At 38.8% G+C, this 23,106-nt stretch overlaps 1 long non-coding RNA gene across 2 annotated transcripts in view; it reads right to left on the reverse strand.

Annotated features, from left to right (window-relative positions):
• LOC118017031 overlaps window positions 1-23,106 on the reverse strand; it is a 41,868-nt gene that overhangs the window by 12,530 nt on the left and 6,232 nt on the right. The window contains exon 3 of one of the 2 annotated variants that reach the window (XR_004681026.1): window positions 8,013-8,210. The exons of the other annotated variant lie outside the window; for it this stretch is intronic. This is a non-coding gene — a long non-coding RNA (uncharacterized LOC118017031). The remainder of the gene's footprint in view (window positions 1-8,012; window positions 8,211-23,106) is intronic. 2 annotated transcript variants of the gene reach the window in all.

Raw genomic sequence — 23,106 nt, forward strand, 5'->3', positions numbered from 1 at the left:
CTGGGAATCCCTGTCTCACGTGAGATGAAACCCCAGGGGGCAGCATCCCAGGAGGAAGGATTAACCAGAAAGGAAAGTAGCCCATGCAGACTGCTGGCTAGCTCCAGGTCCTCGAGGAGACGCTGAAAAAGGAGGATGACTTTGGCACTTGATGAAGGGAATGATTTTCATAACATCATTCTATGCCTCAAATTGACTCTGGAAAGGAAGATGGTGTGTAGGCCCTACAACTCCCTCACCCCCATCCAGGTATGTAACTTCAGGAAACTGTAGCTATATGTACCAGGAGGCACGTGCAGGATGTGCACTGCAGTGCGGTGATAACTAAAAACTAGAAATAATCCAAATGTTCATCAACAAAATGAGATATTCGTATAATCGAACACAACCTAGAGCAGTAAAAATAAATGAACTATTGCTGTATGAATCAGTATAGATAAATCTCACAAATATAATATTCAGCAAAATAATGCAGCGAAAGATGATGTGTAGTGTGATACTAATAATATAAAGTTCTAAAACAAACAAACAAAAACCTCGGGGTGCCTGGGTGGCTCAGTCAGTTAAGCCTCTAACTCTTGATCTCAGCTCGGGTCTTCATCCCAGGGTCTTGAGTTCAAGCTCTGCATTGGGCTCCACACTGGGCGTGGCACAGGCGACTTAAAAGTAAATAAATAAACAAATAAACAAAACAAAACAAAAAAACTAACAATATGTTATTTAGGAATAAACACACATGTAGTATATGTGTTCCCAAGCTTAAAAGCAAGAGAACAACAAACATAAAATTCAGGGTAATGGTTGCCTCTGGTACAGGGTGCTTCAGCCATATTAATCATGTTCTCTTTAGAAACAATCATTCTGGATCCCCCAAATCTATCTTCGGCACACAGATGCACTTTGGAAAGGCAAAGAGTACCTTCCTTTTATTGATTATAAGGCCTGCAGTTTGTGCAATGTCTACTTTCCTTCTAGGTTTATCAGTACCCCCAGCATGCGGTCCCCCAGGGTCTCATCGCAAGATGTGAACTTGTAGCATCTCTCAAGTCACATGAGTTAGATATAGCCTACAGTGTCCTTGTCTCTCCCATCAGTCCTTGGAATAGCATTTGGCCAGGGAAATGCTGCAATTGCTTCCTCCAGAACCTAGGCTTAGCAGGGTAGACAGGAAACATGGAGAAGTAGAGAAGAAGCTAACCTCTGCCCACCTCTTTTCCCACTGCAGATTTGTCTCCTGGAGCAGGATCAAGCTGAGGTTGAGGAGAGCTGTAACTTTGAATGAGTGTCAAGGTTTTGTTTTTGTTTTTTTAACGTATTATTACAGTAAACTATTCTATATGACTAGGCAGTGAGAATATTTTGAGATAGAAGTAATTAGAAGTTATTCTTATCTCTGAATAACCAGAGGAAACTATGGAGCCTGCCAGTGATTTTATCCAAGAGATGGGCATTCAGAAATGGCATGGGTGAAGAGTACATTTGATTAAACAAGAGTCCCACCTAACATACTGATTGCCCAGTAATTGGGTACAAAAATAGATTCCCTAGATTAAGCCAAACTCTCCAATCCCTCTGGAAAACATGCTGACTGATCGATCTCACAGCAAACTTAGGTCCTGGTGTGCCAGTGAGCTGTGTGCCCCCAGTTGAGGCAAATGCTGGCCAGGAGTCCCTTGTGTTTGTTCCCAACCTGTTAATGTCAACTGTGTCCTTGATGTAGTTACTCAGGTTAAAGAAGTGTGATGAAACAATGGGTGGTAAAAGGAAGTTGTTGTTGCATCTGTGAAGATCAAGCTGATTATTTGGGAAAGTCTCGATAAAGTTGAATAGAATTGGGTGTGAATACAACAACTGGGAAAGACTGAGAAAAAATATAAAAATATGGAAAGGTGCTGTGTTTAGATTGTTTCACAAATATTCCTACAGTCTTCCTCTTAAATGAGCAATGTGTAAAAATTAAATAATCTGAGGAAATTATTTCCAGGTCCTTTCCAAATGTGTCATTTTGTGATTTTTTTACACATAAAAATATATCATCTTCATAAAAATGGACAGGATTTGTAAAATGCATTTAGTCTCTGAAAATGTGCTATATGTAACAGATAACTTTATACATACAAAGGAAGAATGATGCTACAAATATCTTAGGTTTTAGGTTTCTTAATGTAAATACTCTTGTATACTGCTTGAATTGAATTCGTGATTCCTTTAGGCTAATAAGCTTCCAAACCAATAAATACTTTGACAGAAGCTAAAACTATTGATTGCATTATTCAATCTGCAGATGGTGACATTTTTAGGATTGCTTTTGTCCAATTGACAATCTCTTTATGTTCCATGATGCTTCTCTAAAAAACGGGCCCCTAAGCTTCAAGAGTACATGTTCATTCCTGTGTGTTTTGATCACATAAATATTCCTTAATAAGTGATTTTGGAAGTGTTGATTTGTTTACTGATATCAAAATGGTGAATTTGGGAAAGGGAGTTTCTCAGATTTAAAAAAAAATTTAAAACCACTCTTCCAGAGAATACCTAAGGCCCTTCCATTTCTAACCTTCTACAGTTCCATTTTTCACTCAAGGACTGCAAGCTCTCCTTTCTCTAAACCATATTTTACAAGATGGAAAATAAATATTTTAAGAAATATGTACTCCATTATAAAGTCAATTCAAAATATTGGTTCACTGAAGTACTACTATATGCAGAGCACTACATTAGGGACTGAGAAGACATCAAAATAAAAAGAATTATGTTCATGGCTCCTGACCTCACCTTGCCTAAGGAAACAACATACAAATTCAATGACCGGATTTTCTTTTTCCAGTTTCAACCCTTTATGTGTCTTCTGTGTTTCCTGTCCAGATATCTCTGTCTTTGTATTTGCAAACAAAGGAGAACACTCCCAACATTAACTTGAAATCTTGAGGATAGCTCCACAGAAGGAATAAAGCGTCACCCTAAGCTGTTAGTAGCTTTGGATTTTTGGTTCCTCAGGAATTCAACTACATCTACAATTAAAGTGACGTTTGATGAAAAAAAAATGTTTTTGATGATCTCACAGTCACAAGAATCTTCTTCAATAAATCCATTTTCTTTTTGCTAGAATACGTGTGTAGTTTGTCAACATGTTTTAATTCATGGGTTTGCAGTCAACAGGCTGGGTTCCTCTTCCAGCTCTGCCATTTTCTATTTCTAAGAGTCCATTCAGCTCTCTAACCGGGGTTTTGTAATCTGTAGAATGGAAATAAGCATGCCAACCATAAAGAGTGCTGTGCAGAGTGAGCACATCATTAATGTTCATTCTTTCTTTCATTTCAATGCAGTTATCAGACCACATCCAATTTGAGGAATTTTAAATTAGTTGCTAAGCTGTGACATGATAAGAGGAGTCTTGGGTTGGATGAATATAAACTTTCACTGAGCCAGAACTTTCACATTTGGCCCGGTTAACAGTAAAATAAACTACCTGAAGAAGAAAAGGAAAGACTTGAGAACATAATCAAAATAAAATTAATTGACATCAGCGGTAGCTGCAATTTGCTGACACTCTTTAGTGAACAACATGGAAACAGACTTGGGGAGGTGATCACTGGAAGTGTTTGATGCTGTATGAAGGAATAGTTTTGTTTTGTTTTTAATTATTTCACTGTTATTACTAAATCATTGCTATGTCGTGTTTAACCCATACTGTATAAATCATCTGATGAAGATTCATTTCTATCTAATTTTTTGTTATGAGATACAAATGTTGACAACCCCAAGAAATACAAGATGATAATTACCTAGTAATAGGCATTTTTTTCAGACCTACTAAATCAAGACCTGATTCAGGGAGTATAAATTTACATTTTAAAGAAAGACCCCAGGGGCACCTGCGTGGCTCAGTCAGTTAAGTGGCTATCTTCAGCTTGGGTCATGATCCCAGGGTCCTTCCTGGGATCGAGCCCCATGTTGGGCTCCCTGCTCAGCAGGAAGTCGGCTTCTCCCTCTCCCTCTGCCCCCCCCAACCCCGCACTTGTGTGCTCTCTCTCTCTCAAATAAATAAAATCTTTAAAAAAAAAATAAAGAAGGATCCCATATGACTCTTAAGCACACAACCAGTTTAGAACCAGTAGAAATAGGGCTTTTTATTTTAGTAGTTACTGTATGTTGAACCCTTCCAGTCTTAAGGAATACTACAGGGCTGTTAGGGGTATACTGGTTGTTGAAAAGATTGCTTTGGTATCAGTGAAAAATATATCACTATGACATTTTGGCTTGAGGTAAAATTACGACATTACCTATTGAGAAAGGTGAAACCCTTCCATTGACTGACCCAGGAGGTTCAAGGATAATTGGAGTTGCCAAGTAGGTTATGACACATGCCACTTTGGAACTGCTTGAGGCTTGCTGAGTGATTCTTGCCACATGATGGGGTCCTTGGGGACCTGTTAAATTCCCTGAGGATATGGAGGATTGGACACTGTCCCATTAAGTGCCGGAATCTGTACAGGGATCTTGAAAAACACAAATGAAAGCTAGATAGAAGCTTAAATGCTGCTCTTGAATACCAATCCTGTGGTCAGAATTTCCCATCAAATGTCATTTAACAACAACAATAAAATAGAATATCCCTAAGTAGAGAAAATTTATTTGTATGGAATAATGTAAAGGAATACCAGATGCTTTAAAAATTTAACGCTGATTATTTTGTTATTTATTATCTCTTTGTGTATGATTTTAAAGTCTAAGTTTACAGTGTGTTTTTCCTATATAACCGTGTTTTAAACTGCACTATGAGAACTAAATTCAGCCGTAGAAACATGAATAAATACTTCAAAAGCTACAGTAGCAAGGCTCACAAGTAAGGAAGGCCCATCCTAATTATTAGTTACCACAAATCTCAATAGGTAGGTCAGAGACTGCACAAGGAGTAATCCAGTCTCTGGGAACATAACAAGGACTACCTAAGGGACACCCAGGCAGACAGGAGGCTCCCAAGTAATCAGTTTCCAGAGCCTCAACTACATACGTACCCTATCTAAACATGATCTGAGAACACCCCTGGGGTTAGGGGTGATACAGGATCTCTTTTCCACCTTTGCTTTAACTTCACAAAAAAAAAAAAAAAAAAAAAAAAAAAAAAGGCCAACCTCAACCTCTCTCCATGGCTAATCTTACTATAAAGCAATCCCTGGGTTGAGAAAACCTCCATGATGTAAATAAAGGGAAAGGTGAACTATTTTTGTTGATACCGAGAAAGTGAAAGCCTCTAAAGATTAGGTAACAAATCCTTTTTCATTTCAAAATGATTTCCAAATCTTTCCTTTCAATAAAATTAAAGCAAAGTCTAACTACTAGATAATTAAAAATACTTCTGATACATTGCTAGGTGATTTTTGGCATCTAAATGGCAAGGAGTTCAAAGAATTGAGTGACATTACCAGAACAAAACTCATTACATTCTCCACTAATAACTTATGTGAACAAAGTTTTTCAGCACTTATGTAAAAATAATTCAAAATGGGAATAAAATTGACGCTGAATCCTGACTCATTCTAATAATAGTCACACACAGATGCATTGCCTGAAAAATAAGACTCGTTCATCTCCTTAATAGATGCATAATGTTAAATAATTTAGTCATCAAGACTTGTATTTTTGTTGTTTTGATCAATGGTGTACCGATTATGATTATAATGATAGTGCAAACCAGAAGATTTTTAAAATACTTAAGCCTTATGGTCAGGAAATTAAATTTTCATTTATATTTCCATTTATATGCATAGTTTTGTTTCAGGAAATCATGGTAGGGTAAAGCTTTTCATTCATAAAATATATTACATTAGGTTAAAAATCTGGGAGGAAGTTAAGTGGAAGGAAGGAGAAATTTCCAACTATTTAAAAAGAACATGTTCATCTTTTTAGTATAAATATGATAAGTATCAAATCTTTATGACATTCATATTCCACTGGACATATTTTAAAATGTAATATAAGAATTTTAAATGTCAATATTTACAACATGCCAAAATTTACATCATTTGTAACCATTAAAACTAAGTATTTTAGATGTTTAAAATTTAGGTATGGGGCGCCTGGGTGGCTCAGTCGTTAAGCGTCTGCCTTCAGCTCAGGTCCTGATCCCAGGGTCCTGGGATCGAGCCCTGCATCAGGCTCCCTGCTTCTCCCTCTTCCACTCCCCCTGCTTGTGTTCCCTCTCTCACGCTCTCTCTCGGTCTTAAAAAAAAAAATAAATAAATAAATAAATAAAATTTAGGTATAGATTTAAATTTTTTAAATGTTAAAAGATATATAGTGTTTCAAAATTATTTTATAGGACACAGCAGCAAAACAGTTAAAGCCTCCTGGTAGGCCAGTAGTAATCTGCAGCTGTCTGCAAATGTCTGGATCTACAAATATACACATGTCTAGATTGGTAAATGGGTTGCCACAACTGCAGAAGTTAAGGTCCCAGTCCAGCCAGAGGCTTAGACTGAGTAAGTCTGAGGTGGACCAATTCCTGAGATGGATCAGGCAACCCTTGGGAATTTTCCAATGCCAGGAATCCTAGAATTACAATTTAAGAAACACACTTTGATCTAGGCTTCCTTTCTTTTTAGTTTCGAGAAACATGGTGGCTACATGTGTACATTTATCAATACATATGTTAGTAATAGTTACTGCCTTGCAATTTAAATTCTTAAATTTGTGGGACAACGTTGCCCACTGTATTACTTCCTCACTGCTGTCCATTTATTTCCTCCTGAAGTCCATCCATGACAACAGCATGAAGCCACCTAAGAAGCTACAAAAACTGCTGAGGTCCCTCTCCTGCCCTCCACCTGAACAGTCATTCATTCATTTATTCCTTCATTCATGGCCTCAGGTGGGGCCTGAGGACCTGAAGAAGAATCAGACAAGATCCTTGTCCTCAAGGAGTGATCAGTCAAGGGACTGATTCAGCCATGTGAACCAATCATTTTAATACGTTGGGTAAACATCAGAACAGAGAAAAGAATGGCAGCCTTTGGGACACAAGTACTAAGCCGCACACTCTGCCTTCAAGAGTTGGACAGGTTTCTAAGAGGAAGTTAGAGATCTAAGCTGGAGCCTAAAACAGCAACATGGGAGGAGAATTGAGCAAACACTAACCATATCACACACACACGCATGCACATGTCCACACATACACATGCATGTGCACCCGTAAATGCATGCACACACACAAACCTATTTGCACTGCAATTCTTTTTTTTTTTTTTAAAGATTTATTTATTTATTTATTCATGAGAGAGAGAGAGGCAGAGGGAGAAGCAGGCTCCCAAGGAGCAGGGAGCCCGATGCGGGACTCGATCCCAGGACCCTGAGATCATGACCTGAGCCGAAGGCAGACGCTTAACCATCTGAGCCACCCAGGCGCCCTGCACTGCAATTCTTACACCAACTATCTGGAATATGTGCAGAATTCATAGGTTAAGGGCATAGCTTCCCACAGAACAGCCCTCACTTCAGACATTAGTCACAAGTTTGGGGATTCCCCCATCACCCACACTTCTGACCAGCTGGCTACAAATTCAGGGGTTCCCACGACACTGTCACGTTTGATAATGTACTAAAGAAACTCACGGGGGGCACCTGGGTGGCTCAGTCAATTAAGTGTCTGCCTTCAGCTCGGGTCATGATCCCAGGGTCCTGGGATCGAGCCCTGCATTTTATTACTGAGGTATCATTGAACCATCGGCTAAAGTGACAGAAGTCAATCTGCAGCCCACTTCCTTCCTCAGAGGTCAGGCTGATATCATGTGGCTCTAAGCCCCAAGTCTCTAATGACATGGTTGTTTTTTCTGGTGTGAAGCCCCTTATCTCATTAGCATAAATGCAGGTGTGGTCCAAGGGGTTCACTATGAATACTGAACAGTCCTAGTTACTCAAGAAATTCCATGGATTTAGAGGTTATCCCTCAGGAACCAGGGACAAAAACTGGCCAAATTCCTTATTATATGACATTATTCTTAAAACGCTTCCGTTACCTTCAGGGTATATATCAACATGGCCTAGATGGCCCTGGTCATTTTCCAGCCTTCTTCATCAGTCTTACATTCCCCGTCACTCCCTGCCCAAAAGAAACACTGGGCGTAACAAAACTCCAGTAAAAACTTGGGGTGGAGAGGAGACGGTGAGCTTTCTGGTCAGTGATACGTATCAATATGCCACGATAGTGAAATGTCCTGAGGGCACAGATGCATTCACGTTAGAACCCTCTCCAACCTTGCCCGTGCGTTTCTTCATTTGGCTGTTCTTCCTGGTTTTCATCCTTTACAATAAAACTGTAATTTTAAGTACAGTGCTCTTCCTGAGTTCCATGAGTTATTGTAGCATCTTATCAAACCTGAGAGTATCTTGGGAAGCACTGCATTTGTAGCCTAACACAGTACCTTGCATATAATACTTGCTCAATTAATAACTGCTGCCTGAAAGAAAGAATGGAATCAATAAATGAGTAAAGGCTGCTTGTAAGTGTTCTTTAAGAGCTCTTTCCAATCATGGAAACTCCCTAATCTGCACCATCTGTCTCAAAACTTTTGACTTTGACTTATTAACCCCAACAGGGTACCCGACACATCACTGCCAAGCTCCTAAAGCCATCTCTCTTCAGTTATCAGCCCCAAATTACACTCTTTCTTCTTCTCCAGAGGGCAAGGCTATCCCTGACCTTGGACATGTCAACTGCTTTATTTTCACTCTTTCTTCCTTTTCCACGATGAATCAGGGTCCACTGCACAGTCTGTAACATAATATAAAATTTAAGTCTGCCACATATTATAGTGTAAAGGTCTACAGATAATAGTTCTGATTTAGCAGCAAGGGACAAATATGTAAAGATTTCACTGAAGTTTCTCCTAACCCTTAATGATGTCAATTTATAATCTCCATTTTTCTCAATCCTGGTTGCATACTGGAATTATATGGGGTGGCTTTTTATTTTTTTAACTGAGATATAATTGACATGTAACATCAGATTAGATTAGGGGCATAATATAATGGTTTGATGCATGTATGTATTGTGAAATGATCACCACCATAAGTTTAGTTAACATCCATCACCGCATATAATTACAACTTTTTTTCTTGTGATGAACACTTTTAAGATCTACTTTTTTAGTCACTGTCAGACACACAAAACAGTATTGTTAACTACAGTCACCTCATTGGTGCTTTTAAAACATACTGATACTCAGTTAAAGCAGAATCTCTGTCTGATGGGGCCCAAGCATGGGGCTATTTTTAAAGGTCCCTAGAGATTATGATGTGCAGTCAGCTGTGACCCACTGGGGTAGCTGCAGCATCCATCCGAGTCATAGCTGGGTACATACATTGGCTTCCACCAAGAGCACATGTTCTATCTCCTAATTCCCTAATTGCTTAATCCTGGTAAGTATGCAAATATATTATCTGAAAAAGGGACAGTAACTGTGCAGAAAGCCCTTGGGTTGCTGCCCTACTTCATAAAAATCCCCTTCTCTGAGGGCATCATTGATGCTCTGTATATTCTAACCCTGTGCTCCCGGCCATACATGAGAAATGGACACCTCAACCAAGTTATTCCAACAATCTCTCTTTAAAATTTGAAGTTTGGAACACAGTTAGAGCTGATTGACAGTAAGCTAGTAATGCTGTTTGTAGCTTTTGATTTCATTGGTGTTAATACATTGTGGCCAATTTCAAGCTACTAATATACTATCATTTGGTTTGCAAAACTCCTGAAAATATAACAACTGGTTCTCCCAAGCCACTTTGAGCCAGCTCCAACACACCCATGGAGCTGAGTCATCTTAACATCAGCCCCTCAGATAAGATTCAAGGACACTTCCTGCTCTGTTCCCTGAATTTCCCAGGGCTAAGTGATGCAACCCTTAAATTCTCAGAGACATTCCTGTCATTCATCTTCCTTCCAGTAAATACTTTTTTTACTTTGTGGCTTAAGCTATTCACAACCAGTTTTTCCTACAACCCTAAAATAATGGGGCCACTCTTCCGTATGTTACCATTTTAGTTTGGGTAAGTTTATCAGTTGTTTAGAGAGAAGTAGGTAACAGGGCAGAAGAATTCCAGTGAAGGAAAGCTGAGTGAGCAACTACTGGTGGTGTGCGGGCTCCGTGTGCTTGTTGGGAGACAATGACAGAGAGGGTCACAGGGGGAGTAGAGGACAGGGGAGCGCTCAAAACAGACCTTATTTTCAGAATTCTCTGCCCAGCATGGCTTCTGACACTCTCTACCTCCTTCGGAAAGAATTTATCAAATGTCTTAAAAGGGCTATTGATCCAAACGCTATGGAAGCTAGGGTTGTTTATTTACAAGTACTCATCTTCTGTAGAAGAAGGCAAGATACTACAGCTTTGAGGAGTAGGGAAGAGAGGCAGAGAAAAGAGAGAGAACACATGGGGCAGGGGCACCTGCGGGGGCCCAGTCGGTTAAGCGTCCTACTCTTGTTTCTAGTTCAGGTTATGATCTCAGGGTTCTGAGCGTGAGCCCTGCGTCTGGCTCCGTACTCAGCATGGAGTCAGCTTGTCCCTCTGTTCCTCCCCCTGCTCACTCTCTCTTTATCTCTCTCTGTCTCTAAAATAAATAAATAAAATCTTTTTGAAAAATGGGGTAAAGACAATTATGTTCGTCTCTTCCCAAATACACAGCGGTGCTAAAGCATTCTATTCCTCAAAGTTCACAAACTTGTCTACAGAATGGCATATATATTGAATATGACCATCTATGTTACTAGGAAGAAAACGAAGCTCTAGTGCCAATAATGTATAATAGTTAAACTGGGAATAGAAAAATCAATAAAAATAAGGATGTCAGTGTAAAGCAACACTAATTATAGTCATTTATTCAAAATTCTCACCATCCAGGCTTCATTATGTCGCAAATTATTAATTACATGCACATCAGGAAATATATTACCTATAAACTTCATTCTTTTATTTGACTAATTTATCCTTATAATACTTATAATACTTAACCTACATACTTTAGGCTGATGTGGCAGGTTTGTTTATTCAAATTTTTAAAAATTATCAGAACCTTTGCTCATATTCCGACATTCTCTGTGTGACCTTGGGGTATTCACTTGGTCCTTCCAGTCTTCCCTTTCCTCAAATGAAAATGACAATTAAATTAGATCATGCCTAAGATCCACTGTAGCTCTAATAGTCATGAATCTACGTATATTTGGACATGCACAATTTCATGTATGTGCAGAGAGTAAGAAATTATGTAAATACATGATTTAAAATCTGATTTCTTCATTTAGGGGGGAGGACAATTATTCTAATTTTCTGAATATTGAGAATGAAAGGAGTGGAGGTTCCCACTGGAGCTATTCTATAAAAGATAAAATAAAATCTTCTGATTTTTTTTTTCTTTGAAGACCACATATTTTAAAATGTTCTTGGTAATAAAAGCTTACCAAACAATCAGGGCATAATTTAACTCCTGGAAGAATCCACTCTTGATACATATTAGATAATAAAACAGAAAGGTAATAGAACGGTCACAGACATGCTTATGGAGATGTTTATATCAGTGTTCTAACTCAGTCATAAAAACCAGAAAGCAAGGAAGATCTCCAGGAACTCCAAAGAGTTCCAAAGCTACCCAGTAATTATACTATGCTTTCCTGGTCCAGTGGTTTTTAAATGTGGGTGTTTGTCAATTGGGAAATGTGACACATACAAAGGCCTAGGATCTGTCCTACTTCAGTAGCCTGGCGCTCTGTATTGCTTTATTTGGTTTTGACACATACCAAAGGTTGAGAACACTGCCCTGATCTATTTGCTCTTCCCCTCTCCTTGACCAGTGGTTCTCAAAGTTTTCTGCACATTAGAATGACCTGAGGGACTTTTAAAAATCCTGACACCTAGTCTTGGGGAAGGTGGCAGAGTAGGAGGGTCCTACACTTACCTCATCCCACAAATGCACCTAGATAACACTCACATCAGTGTATATAATCCAGAAAATGACCCAAAGACTGGCAGAACAGATTTTCCCAAATTAAATGTAGAGAAGAGGTCATATCAAAGAGGGTAGGAAGGGCAGAGACACAGTTGAGAGTCAAAGTGAGCCGCAAGACTGTCCACAGGAGGGAGGGATGCCAAGGGCTTAAAGAGGTGAGAGGACCAGACCCCACACCAGGCACATAAGGTACAGAGGACCCCACTGAGAAGAAGAATCCCCATTACAGCTGTCTTTGAAAACCAGAGGGTCCTAACTTTGCAAGTTCTTACAATCGGTGGGGCTTAACACATGAAATTTTAAAAATCAGCAGGCTTGGATCTGGGAAGCTAAAGGGCAATAGGAACTGCCCTTAAAGAGTGAGCATAACAAAGAGCCCTGCTGAGATATAGCATAGAAGTAGCAGTTTGGAAAACACCTGGGGAAGGAGATTTATTTACTAATCTCAAAGTATATGCTGCAGAGGCATGGATCTTTGAGAGACTTCCCCAAGAACAAAAGAGCTGGCAAGGGCTATTTTCCTCTCCTGCCTGCCAGCCTACATACATGGAAACCAGCACAGCATGAACACTTTCCACCTCCTTGTTGATAGAACTACCCTGCCCCTACATTCTCTTGTGGAAACACCCTCTCCATCCCAGCCTCAGCAGATGTTTTCCTGGGTAGCTGCAAGTCCCCATCTCACATCGAACCTGTGCAGACCTTGCTGGCAGTGTGCACCCAGCCAGCCACTGTGTTCTCCTGTGGACCTATGCCACTAACAACCATTAGAGGTTGGCAGGAATCCTTCCAAAGAAGTGCCACAAGCCTGGCAGTGTGCAAGCAGCACCAACAAGGGCCAGCACCACTCCAAAGTGACTCCCTGAGGAGAGGGGAAGATAACCACACACACCAGTCAGACAGTGACCCCAGCAGTAGGCTGGGGGCTAACATCTGGTCTAACTGCAGGACCTGCCCACCAACAAAAGCTTCTCAGGGGACAACACAGACAAAGTGGTCAGCAGTTCGGTGCTACTGCAGTTTTGGCAAATGTCTGACTCAACTCAAGCCCTAGGCAGCCCCAGACTGGCCCACTAACAACACAGGGACCAAACAGTGCTCACAATAGGCAAAGAGAGCCATTGCAGACAACCAGACTGAAGGCAAATGCGACTTAGTCACAACAGCAGGGCACATGCAATACACATTGGAGACACCCCTGATGTGCCAGGTTCTGGTGAACAGGGGACATTGTACTGCAGGGCACTACAAGACCTCTTCTTCATAAGACCACTATTTTCAAGAGCAGGAGACAGAGCTGACTTTCTTAACATGTAGAAACAGACACAGAGAGTTAGACAAAATGAGGAGACAGAGGAATTGTCCCAGAGAACAAGACAAAAATCACAGCAAAAGAGCTAAATGAAGCAGAGATAAGAAATATGTTCTATAGAGAATATAAATTAATGATTATAAAGATACTCACTAGACTTGAGAAAAGAGTGGCAGACCTCCCTTAACAAAGAGACAGAAAACATAACAAAGAGACAGAAAACATAAAAAAAATCAGAGATGAAGAACTCAATAACTGAAATTAAAAATACACTACAGCAGGGGTCCCTAGGTGGCTTAGTCAGTTAAGTGTCTGCCTTTGGCTCAGGTCAAGATCTCAGGGTCCTGAGATCAAGCCCCATGTCAGGCTCCCTGCTCAGTGAGGAGTCTGCTTCTCCCTCTCTCTCTGCCCCTACCCCCTGCTCATGCTCTTTCTCTCCCTCTTTCTCTCAAATAAATAAATAAAATCTTTAAAAAAAAATACACTACAGCAAATAAATAGTAGACTAGAAGAAACAGAAGAATGGATCAGTAACCTGGAGGACAGAGTAATGGAAAGTGATCAAGCTGAGTAGGAGAGAGAAAAAAGAAGAAAGAGTGAAAAAGGACTAAGGAAACTCAGTGACAACACCAAGTATAATAACATTCTCATTATAGGAATGCCAGAAGGAAGAGAGAAAAGGGGACAAAAAATGTATTTGAAGAAATGATAGCTGAAAAATTCCCAAATCTGAGGAAGGAAATACAAATCCAGATCCAGGAAACACAAAGAGTTCCCAACAAAACCAACACAAGGAGGTCCACACCAAGACATATAGTAATTAAAATGGCAAAAAGTAGTAATAAAGAGAGAATAGTAAAAGCAGCAAGGGAAAAGAAAGCAGTTACATACAAGGGGAAACCCTATAACGCTACCAGCTAATTTGTCAGCAGAAATTTTGCAGGCCAGAAGAGAGTGGCATGATATATACCACTCCATTATATATTTCAGGTTTATATGGAATATTCTCCAGAAAAGATCACATATTATGCCACAAAACAAGTCTCAACAAATTCAGAAAGATAGAAGTCATACCATGCATCTTTTCTGACCACAATGCTATGGAACTAGAAATCAACCATAAGAAAATATCTGGAAAGAACACAAATATATGGAGGTTAAATAACATGCTACAAAACAATGAATGATTAAATAAGAAATCAAAGAATAAATAGAAAAATACATGGAGACAAATGAAAATGAAAACAGAATGGTCCAAGATCTTTGGAATGTAGCAAAAGTTGTTCTAAGAGGGAGTTTACAGCAATATAGGCCTATTTCAAGAAGCAAGAAATATCTCAAATAAACAACCTAATCTTACAACTAAAGGAGCTAGAAAAAGAAGAACAAACAAAACCCATACTGGTAGAAGGAAGGAAATAATAAAGATGAAATCAGAAATGAACAAAATAGAAACTAAAAATAATAAAAAAAAAAAAGAACAGATCAATGAAACCAGAAGGTGTTTTTTTAGGAAAGATCAACAAAATTGATAAACCTTTAGCCAGACTCATAAAAAAAAAGAAAGAAAAAAAGAGAGAGAGGACTCAAAACAAAATCAGAAATGAAAGAGGAGTAATAACAACAAACACCACAGAAATACAATTATAAGGGAATATTATGAAAAATTACATGCCAACAAATTGGACAACCTAGAAGAAATGGATAAATTCCTAGAAACATACAACCTTCCCAAACTGAATCAGGAATCAGGAAGAAATAGAAAATTTAAACAGACTGATTGCCAGCAATGAAATTGAATCAAAAAACTCCCAACAAACAAAAGTTCAGATCCAGATGTCTTCACAGGTGATGTCTACCAAACATTTAAAGAAGGGTGCGGAGGGGTGCCTGGGTGGCTCAGTTGGTTAAACGACTGCCTTCGGCTCAGGTCATGGTCCTGGAGTCCTGGGATCGAGCCCCACATACGGCTCCCTGCTCAGCGGGGAGCCTGCTTCTCCCTCTGACCTTTCCCCCTCTCATGTACGCTCTCTCTCAAATAAATAAATCTTAAAAAAAGAAAAAAAAAAAGAAGGGTGCGGAGTGCCTGAGTGAGTCAGTTGGTTGAGCGTCCGACTCTTGGTTTCGGCTCACGTCATGATCTCAGGGTTATGAGATGGTCATGAGCAGGTCCATGTTCAGCGAGGAGTCTGCTTGAGACTCTCTCTCTCCCTCTCCTGCCCCTCTCTCTACTCACATGCTCTCTCTCTCTCAAATACATCTTTTAAAAAAAATAAAAAAGGGTTCATATCTATTCTTCTCAAACTATTCCAAAAAATAGAAGAGGAAGGAAAGCTTCCAAATTTATTCTATGAGGCCAGCATTACCCTGATACCAAAACCAGTTAAAGACACTAAAATAAAAAAGAGTGAGTGAGAGAGAGAACTATAGGCCAATATCTCAGATGAACATAGGTGTAAAAATCCTCAACAAAATATTAGCCAATTGAATACAATATATTAAAAAAAAATCATTCATCATGATCAAGTGGGATTTATTTCTGGGATGCCAAGATGATTCAGTATTTACAAATCAATCAGTGTTATACATCACATCAATAAGAGAAAGGATAAAAACCATACGATCATATCAATAGAAGCAGAAAGAGTATTTGACAAAGTACATCTATTCATGATAAAAACCTTGAGTAAAGTAGGTTTAGAGGGAACATACTTCAACATAATAAAGTTCATTTATGAAAAACCCTTAGCTTAACATCATACTAAATGGTGAAAAACTAAAATATTTCCCCCTAAGATCAGGAGCAAGACAAAGATGTGCACTATCATCACTTTTATTCAACATAGTACCAGGACTTCTAGCAATCAGACAACAAAAAGAAATAAAAGGCATCAAAATTGGTGAGGAAAAAATAAAATTTTCACTATTTGCAGATGACATAATACTATGTATATAAAACCCAAAAACTCTACCAAAAAATTACTAGAACTAATAAATGAATTTAGTAAAGTTGCAGGATACAAAATCATTGTGCAGAAATCCATTGCATTCCTATACACAAATAACGAAGTAGTAAAAAGAGAAAACAGTTCCATTTACAATTGTACCAAAATTAATAAAATACCTAAGAATAAACTTAACCAAGGAGGTGAAAGACCTATACTCTGAAAATTATAAAACACTGATGAAAGAAATTTAAGATGACACAACAAATGGAAAGATATTCCATGCTCATGGGTTGGAAGAACAAATATTGTTAAAATGTCCATACTACCCCAAGTAATCTACGACTGAATGGAATCCTTATCAAAATGCCAATAGCATTTTTCACATAATTAGAACAAATAATCTTAAAATTTTTATGGAACCACAAAGGACTCCTAATAGCCAAAGCAGTCTTGAAAAAGATCACAACTGGAGGTATAGCAATATGAGATTTCAAGATATACTACAAAGCTGTATTAATCAGAACAATATGGTACTGGTGCAAAAATAAACACATAGATCATTAGAACAGAATAGAGAGCCCAGAAATAAACTCACAATTATATGGTCAATTAATCTTTGACAAAGCAGGAAAAAATATGCATTGGGAAAAAGATAATCTTTTCAACATGTAGTTTTGGGAAAACTGGACAGCTACATACAAAAGAATGAAATTGGACCACTTTGTTACACCATACACAAAAATTGATTCAAAATGGATTAAGGACCTAAATGTGAGACCTGAAACCATAAAAATCCTTGAAGAGAGCACAGGCAGTAATTTCTCTGACGTTGGCCACAGCAACATTTTTCTACATATGTCTCCTGAGCAAGGGAAACAAAAGCAAAAATAAACTATTGGGACTATATTGAAATATAAAGCTTCTTTGCAGTAAGGAAATCATCAGCAAAACTAAAAGGCAACCTATGGAATGGGAGAAGATATTTGTAAATGACACATGTGATAAAGGGTTAGTATCTAAAATATATAAAGAACTTCTACAACTCAAAACCAAAAAACAATCCAATTAAAAAAATGGGCAGAAGACATTGAACAGACACTTCTCCAAAGAGGATATGCAGTCAGTCAACAGACATATGAAAAGATGCCCAACATCACTCATCTTTAGGGAAATGCAAATCAAAATTACCATGAGATATTACCTCACACCTGTCAGAATGGCTAAAATCAAAACCACAAGAAACAACAAGTGTTGGTGAGACTGTGGAGAAAAAGGAGCCCTCTTGCACTGTTGGTGGGAATGCAAATTAGTGCAGCCACCTTGGAAAAGAGTATGGAGATGCCTTGAAAAATTGAAAATAGGATTACCATATGATCTATTAATCCCACTACTGAGTAGTTACTCAAGAATACAAAAATACTAATTCAAAAAGATATATTTACCTTTATGTTTATGGCAGCATTATTTACAATTGCCAAATTGTGGATGCAACTGAAGTGTCCATTGACAGATGAATGGATAAAGAAGTGCTATATATACATATACAATGGAATATTACTCAGCCATAAAAAAGAATGAAATCTTGGTATTTGCAACCACATGTATGGATCTAGAGGGTATAATGCTAAGTGAAATAAGTCAGTCAGAGAAAGACAAATACTATTTGATTTCACTTATATTTGGAATTTAAGAAACAGAACAAAGGAACCATGTAAAAAAGAGATAAACCAAAGACCAGACTTTTAATTATAGAGAATAAACTGATGGTTACCAGAGGGTAGGTGGATGGGGGGATGGATGAAATAGATAAAGGGAAGTACACTTATCTTGAAGAACACTAAGTAATGTATAGAATTGATGAATCATTATACTGGACACCTGAAACCAATAAAACACTGTATGTTAATTATAGTGGAATTAAAATTTTAAAAATCCTGACACCGAGGCCAGACTCTATACCAAACGAATCAGAATCTCCACAAGGAGCTAGACATCAGTATCTTTTATAACTCCAAAGTTGATTGCAATATGCTGCCCACTTTGAGAACTCATGTCCTCTACCAGTTCTTCTTAAACTTTAATGTGCATGTGAATTTCCTAGGAATCTTGTTAATATGCAGATTCTGATTTAGTAGGTCTGGGATGGGCCATGAAATTCTACATTTCTAACAAGCTCCCAAGCGATCCCATTGCTGCTGGTCCAGGATCACATCCTAAGGAGTGAAGTGGTGGATGACAATTTTATATTTTGTTCTCTTTCCCAAACTCCCACATCCTCTTCCTTACCCAGACAATGAGAAAATGAATTGAAATTCAAAATTCAGAAATGGAGAAGCAATGGTAAAAGGATTAGTTGATTTGGAGAGTGCTACCGCTGATGTAAATAAATTTTTTAAAAAGGAACAAATGATGAATTTAAGTTCCTATTTGGATTCTATAATCAGCTGGTCATTGGAATGGCATAATGAGAGTCCAGGAAAATGCCACTTAAAATTTAAGTCCACGTGAGACAAATCTTTTTTAAAATGTGCTAGACAAAGATAATCTGAAAGCCCATATTTGTAAGTAAGAAGAGTTGAGAGAAATAAATGGATGCTAAAATATTGCTTCTGAGAAACTTTTCCTGATGACACCTTCCTATTGTAATAAAGAACTCAAATTGGAGAAAGGGTTCCTAAGAACTCTTTAAGATAATTTTGTGATTACTGTATATTATAACATTGCAATAGACTTTCCCTCAATCTATCTAAATAAACTTTTACTTGCTTGAACAATAATAAGAAATTAAATAAGATTGATTTCCATTAAATCTTGTTGATTTTTATTTTTTATTTATTTTTATTTTTAAAAATTTTTAAAAATATTTTATTGATTTATTTGAGAGAGAGACAAAGAGAGCACAAGCAGGGGGGAGGGGCAAAGGGAGAGGGGAGGGACAAGCAGATTCCCCACTGAGTTGGGAGCCTGATATGGGGCTTGATCCTAGAACCCTGAGATCATCACCTTAGCCAAAGTCAGATGCTTAACAAACTGAGCCACCAGGTGCCCCTCTCTTGGAGATTTATACTGCGTTATTAGCATGTTACTAAAGGGTCTCTTACTAAAGTCTCTTGCAAAAAATAAAAATACAAAATTAAGCCACTCAGCTCTCTCTAGGCTGCTGCTTTCCTGACCTATTATTCCACAGAAAACTCCCCCATCACCCACCTGTCTACCTGCCCCTACCCCAGCACCACACATTAGCATCCCATGGTGCCTATTTTGTAAAATGCTCTTTTAGAGCCACAGGCCTAATAACAGAGCTTGAGGGGGTCAGAAAACATCTTGGCCTGCTCAATTGCTTTCACTTTCTTTCTACTCCCTCAAAAATATCTATTTTAATATATAAATAGCATCCATGAAAATTATTTCTGATAAGAAAGGCTTTCAGGGAATTAAAAACCCATAATTAAACTATGGTCCATATTTAATTAATGCTTTATAGTAATTAAAATTTTCTTCTAACCGAAGGCATGACTTTGATATTTGATTATCTGAAAGTAGTTTTTTTAAGCAATAATCCTGTCTCTGTTGAAGCATGATTTTGAGAAGTTGGGTGAACTTCATCAGACTGCGCCGTGACTTACATTGTGTGTCTCCTTTCACTGATGAAGAAGGAGCACGGATACCAACATCTACAAATTCATTCGGTTATGAGCTAAACACTGAGACAAAAGTCTAGTGCCCTCTGCATGCTTAGGACACAGATCAGTGGTTGGCATGGTCTCTTACTACAGTTAAACTGGACCGCTTGATGGATAGATAATGTCAAACATTTTTTTGGTGCTGCTTTTCTTTGGTTTCTTTCTTTTCTCCACCTCATTCCTGTAGGTTTGTGTCCAAACAACCTGCAGGCATGCCACAGCAGACCTACACACTGAGGCTGACTTCGCTTGACGTAGTCAGTCCAGGACAGTGAGTACAATATCTGTTTCCTGGCAATCCTCCTCTCGAGCCCTGGGCCTGGAGCAGATACAATGACAGGCCTCTCCAGCCCTGAAGCAGCAGATGCAGAGTCAGGAGGAGCCAAAGAACACAACTGGGTACCTTAGCTGGGGCCAGGAGCACATGATTGCCCGGGCTGAAGATGGCAATGAAATACTAACCTTTTCCCAGGAAAGCGGAGACATGGGAAAAAGGACAAGAGCCAGAGGAAATACCAAAGAGGAGAAAGCCAGGAAGAGTGAAGGAGACCAACGGCAAGGACAGCACAGATAAAAATTGTGGCATACAAGACAAGCAGCAAGTCCTCTGACAGCTGAGGAGAGAAAAAGCAATTGACTTAGAGCAGTTCTGTTATGTGGAAAGGGGGACAAACAGCCTCCAAGGCCTCAAAAGTGTACCAATGAAAACATTCACTTATGTATTCATTCATTCATTCATTCATTCATTCATTCGTTATTCAGTTGTTCATTCATCCAACAAACAGTGAGTTCTCTCTGTGGGAATCCTAAACTTGGTTTTCTTCCAGACTCTCACTTCTTCTATTCCAATAGACCAAGGCTCTTAGATTCTCTGACATGCTGCAACAAAGAGAGTGTCACTACATTTTTATGGCCCTATATACTCAGGAGCATGACGTCTGGCATAGCTAACCCAGATGAACAACCTTATTTTTATGAGAAAGGAGTGACAGTAAGGATGAATGCCGACCAAAGACAAGATTGCTATCTCTAACCTCCCCAATCTGTGTGTACCATAAAGCCCCATCCCCATCACAGATAGAAAATAAACCCTGGGGGCGCCTGGGTGGCTCAGTCGGTTAAGCGACTGCCTTCGGCTCAGGTCATGATCCTGGAGTCCCTGGATCGAGTCCCGCATTGGGCTCCCTGCTCGGCGGGGAGCCTGCTTCTCCCTCTGACCCTCCCCCCTCTCATGAGCTCTCTCTCTCTCTCTCATTCTGTCTCAAATAAATAAATAAAATCTTTAAAAAAAAAGAAGAAAATAAAAGAAAATAAACCCTGAACAAGAAAGGCAGAACCCCAAAATTCTCTAAGAAAACCATGCTTTGACTCCTGAATTTCTAAATTGGGTGGATTTGAGACTCAAGATAGTTCAGTCCGTTCAAGTAAATCACTTGTAGGAAAAAAAAAATACAATTTTTGCATATCTAGATCTGTGGTTCAAGAAACTTATGTTCCTGAGTTTGTTTGGAAATAAATATTGAAAAAAAATGCATTCCCAGAATTTTCTAGTTAAAATTTTATGACAAGTTATAGGACCTCTATTTAATAACAACAAAAATGGTATTATGTTCCCATAAATATAATTTACTGCTTTCCTGCTTTTGAAAAAATAACTTATTTTAGATGCAGAGGCTCATATTCAAGTCTGACAATTAAAATAGATTTTGCAAAAAACCATATTACAATCCCATAGTTTTAAATTTAGTTTTACAATGCTCAGATGGTAATGTGAATAGAATTGGTAACTCAATTACTTTTCAAATAAGTACCTTGATGAATATATTCATTTTCTCCTGACAGGGAATTATTATTGCCTTAAATTTAATCTTAGTTCTGCACACGCTGCAGGGATTTTCATGGCTAAACTGTTTTAAATTATCTTATGATTCATCTACCTTGAAATATGAATGCACTCTACCCACAATAAGGCAGAATAATATGTAGTAGACGGTAGATTAATTTAAATTTGATTTTGTAGAAATATTTTATTAAAAGATTTCTCTTACGTGGCTAAAAATCATGCCCCTTGATTCACTTCACGGGAAGAGCTGGGAGACGGAGCTGAGCTGGTAGTATGTGCTGGTCGTATGTTCACTCACTGAGCAAATACAGAGTTAAGCAGATAAAGGATGAAGGCCAGAAGCTCTGCTAAAACGAAGAAGAGCAAATCAGTCTTCAGGTCTAGAAGATACTGAGGAAGGAAAGGCCAGTCTGTATTCTCTAAGGACAGGACTGGGGCCCCTGGTTCTGGGGGAGATGTTGTTTGTTCTCTGCTCTGGTTGGCAATAACCCATGGACAGAAGGTAGGGGAGAACAGAATCTAGACCATAGCAGAAATAGATCAGAAATCTATCTACAGGTCAATCTGACTATATGAGTCCAATACAAAAAGACTGCGCTTGCCTTAGCCTCACACATATTAAGACTATGTACACTATCAAGTTCCAAAAAATGATTTCAAAAGTCAGTACCAGCAGTGTATACTTATCTCTAGTTAAACATGGTACAGATGGACAAATGCCAAGAACTGGAAGGTATAAAGGCACCTATTGGGTAAGGAGGGCAACTATTATCAACTTAATTTGGCCCAGTGGACCCATTTTCCTCTCACAAGGGATTGGATAATCTGAGTTGTATTCATTCACATTGTAAACCAGGGAACAACCTTGGAAGGGCAAAGTTCCTTTCCCACATGGGCCAGTGGCAGATGTAAATTTGAAACTCACAGTGAAATGCGGCTTTGGAAAAATGGTTTTCTCCATGCAGTGCTTTATAATTTGTTTTGTGGGGGGCGCCGGGGTGGCTCAGTCACTTAAGCGTCCAAGTCTTGGTTTCGGCTCAGGTCATGATCTCAGGATCGTGGGATTGAGCCCCATGTGGGGCTCCGCATTCATCATGGAGTCTGCTTGAGATTCTCTCTTTCTCCCTCTCCCTCCCCCCTGCATCTCCCCCTACTCACTTTCTCTCTCTCTCTCTCAAATAAATAAATCTTTAAAAATTTTGTTTTATGAGCAGAGTGCCTAAGGTAACAGAAAATAACGTTACAAGTTTGAAGTCCAATCAACCTCGAAGTACTTAAAAGTTCTAAGAAAAGATAGCTTTCCTGCAGGTTAGAAAGGTAAGCAAAGTC

This window comes from Mirounga leonina, unplaced genomic scaffold (genome assembly GCF_011800145.1).
Source record: "Mirounga leonina isolate KUSES-001 unplaced genomic scaffold, KU_Mleo_1.0 Mir_168, whole genome shotgun sequence".
Lineage (NCBI taxonomy): Eukaryota > Metazoa > Chordata > Mammalia > Carnivora > Phocidae > Mirounga > Mirounga leonina.